This window comes from Halichoerus grypus, chromosome 3 (genome assembly GCF_964656455.1).
Source record: "Halichoerus grypus chromosome 3, mHalGry1.hap1.1, whole genome shotgun sequence".
Lineage (NCBI taxonomy): Eukaryota > Metazoa > Chordata > Mammalia > Carnivora > Phocidae > Halichoerus > Halichoerus grypus.
The window spans coordinates 201,512,939-201,516,345 of NC_135714.1; positions in this window are offsets into that span (position 1 = coordinate 201,512,939).

Genomic DNA, 3,407 nt, shown 5'->3' on the forward strand with positions numbered 1-3,407 from the left:
CTAACTGGAATTTAAATAAAAACTGAAACAAACAAACAAAACATAGTTATAATGACCTAAGGTCATAAAGTGGCATAATCCTAATTCAGCATAATCTGTGAACCTATCTGGGCTCCAAACTTGAATTTTACCAAGTCACTTTATTCCTCTTAACCTCAATTTCCTTATTCTTAAAATCTACATTATAATGGTGACCTCACACCTTTTTGTCACACACACAAAAAATGCACTAAAGTGCCAGTTACATACATATAGACATGCTAGGTACATCCTAACAGTTCCGTAGATGCCAGTCATTATGTGTGAAACATCTGATGTTTTCCCATTGCCTATTGCAACAGTAGCTGATAGATTTATTTCAAGTATCAGTTCTGATTACATAAAAGTGGCACAAGTCCTATGTTTTTAAAATGTTTCCATGTCTTGCCTTTGGGTACATCTCTTCTTCCACCCCAGCCCCCAGCCCACTGATGAGTTGTAAGAGCCACCTACACTCTGAAAATCCTTCCCAAGGAAGCAGCCAGCAGACCATGTAGGCTGGTGGCAGGTGTTGCTATGTGATGAGCATTCACGGGGGCTGAGCATGAAATGCAGCTGAAGAATCTGATTAGAGTGCAAAAGTATAAATAGTAATGCATCATACACACATCATTCCATTTGGAAAGAAAATAACTGCCGTCAGATGGGTAGGAGGATGGTAGGGTAGCCTTATATATGAATTTTTATGTGCTTAATCCCTTCTTGATTTTGCCTTCAGGAGTCGGGAGATTCATCCCCTACAGTGTTCGGTGTGATTTTAGTTTCTGGGAAAGGCACACAGCATCGCACTAAGGTTTCAAATTCCTGAACCAGTTTCAGCCTGACTTTCTCTCCACAGCGGGTCTCCCTTCTGTGCCTGGTGACGTCAGCACTTTCACTCTCTCCGCTCAGTGACTGGGTAAATGTTGGCACCAATCACACTTCATTCTATTTGGAAGGCATTTCGAGAGGCAGATGCCAGGAAGCAATCAACTAGGGAGCAACGGGTTGAGGGCATAGGAGCCCACGTGAGCCCAGACCACTCTTTTGAGAAATTTGGTAACGAATGAAAGAAGAGGGTGACATCATGGTCTCAGGAGAAAAGAAAGGTCAAGTGCAGGTTATTTTCAAGTGAAGAATTGAGTGTGACTGTGGACTACAGTGAAGAAGCCAGTGGAGAAAGAGAGTAAGAGAAGGGTTTATGTAATGGCATGTGGTTAAAATGGCGGAGTTTGAAGAGTGTAGAGAAGAGAGCCACGGAAGGAAAAAACTTTCCTCCGGAACAAGAGAGAGAAGCCAAAATAGGTGCAAATAACAAAAATTCCAGGGAGAGTCTGGAACATGTGACCTGCTGGGGAGAGGATTGGTCCCCGTTCCTTTCCATCCCCCTAAGTCGAAACACTTGGTGAGAGAAGGAATTAATTTTTAGAGCCCTTGTCTAGGTCTTCTACATCTGTGACTCAAATTGTGCCCTCTGAACCATCTGGGAGTTTTCTCACTCAGAAAGGCTATCATCACGTTATCTAAGGTACAAAGAGAAACATGAGGAAGAGCCTCACCCCCGAGGAAGAGCCTCTCCCTCGCCCTGCCCCCCCAAAAAGCTGCCTTCATTCAGAAGGCATTTTTTTCTCTTTCCTGCAGGAGTTAGTTGACCTGGGTGTGTCCATAAGTGGAAGGATCCACCCTTGAAGCCCCAGCCTGAATATAATGTGAAGGTGCAGTCGGCGGGCCCAGGAACTTGGCCGCAGCGAACGTCCAGCACTGCATACAGCATATGCACTGCCTAAGGGCTCACCTTCGGACACAGCATCGTGTTCTGACTCTGCTCTCCTGAGAAGTCCCATTCTACCGCACAAGGCCTCTCATTTCTTGTTCTTGTAATATTCTCAGACGGCATCAGGAAAACCTGGCCCTCACTTGAAGGAAAGTTAAGGAGGGTAATTTGGGGGGATTCGCACTTGTGACCCAAGGAGGCACTGACAGGAGCTCTCTGCGGAGAGTTGGTGCAGAATATGGATATGGAATCACTTTCTTTTATTCTCCCTTCCCCAGAGCTAAGCGTATGCCTGTATCTGCTAGACCCACGAGTCAAATCCTGAGAGACGATCCCTCACCACAGGCAGAGGTGGGGAGTCTGGGAGTCCGGCTGGATTAGAGAGGTCCAGGTGGGAAGAGTGGGGAAGGGCTGTGTGAAGGTAAAACATGGTGGGTGTGCAGAACCTAGAAAAGCAGCACCATCTCTTCAAACTGATTTATTCTGCATATAAAGAAATGAGGCGTAAACATGGCGGTGTAGGATGATTTCAGTACATGGATGATGTACAGGGCCTCGGTGAGGGATAGGCTCAGTTGCCCTCCCCAACAGTCTCTGAGTCAGAATTTTGGCTGATGTGGAAATGTTGGGGTTTGGAGCCGACAGCCAAGAAAGAATTCTTGGTGCAAAAGCGTGGGGTTTTATCAAAGCACAGGGACAGGACCCGTGGGCAGAAAGTTGCTGCACCAGGGTTGTGAGGAGTGACTGATTATATACTTGGGAGTTGGGGGAGGCAAAGACGAAGGAAGTTTCCAACAGAATTTTCGTATGTTAAAGAAGATTCACAGGATCCTGGAGACCTAGCTATTATCAAGCTAAGGTTGTTTTTCCTCTAGCAAGACATTAATGTTAAGACAGTTGGGAGTTCTTGAAGGGACACCTGGGTGATTTAGTCAGTTAAGTGTCTGCCTTCGGCTCAGGTCATGATCCCAGGTCCTGGGATCAAGCCCCGAATCTGGCTCCCTGCTCAGTGGGGAGTCTACCTCTCCTTCTCCCCCTCCTCCTGCTCATGCTCTCTCTCTCTCTCTCTGTCGAATAAATAAAATCTTAAAAAAAAGACAGTTGGGAGTTCCTGGAGGAATATCATTCTCTGCCTGCTTCAAGGATTTGTCAACGGGCTGCAGGGTATATGGAAATTTAATTTTATCTACATTCCCTTCTGCCTTTGTTCCCCACATCACAGCCCCTGGGCAGAGAAAACAGGTTGTGCCTCTCCTGAGACCTTCTTCCTCTGGACTGTGTCTGGTTGCTCGAGGACCACACTGTCACTGTGGGGTAGAGGGGTAAGGGACCCAGTGCCGGTCCCTGGGCATCAGTACTCACCTCACAGTGGCTCAGCTCCCAGAGCCGTCATTGACACCATTTGCAGGAGGATGACGTAAATGTCTTTTAAACACAAGGATTTGGGAAAGAGTTACCCAATTGTATGCACAGCATTCTCAACCCTTCCCCTCAGCGTTTCTTGAAGGACCTGTCAGTGGGTGGTCAGCCTATTAGAGAACTTAAATCTTAGATCTAGTTTCTCATGAATCCATGACCTGTCTACCACATTAAATGCAAACCTGCCCAACATGCT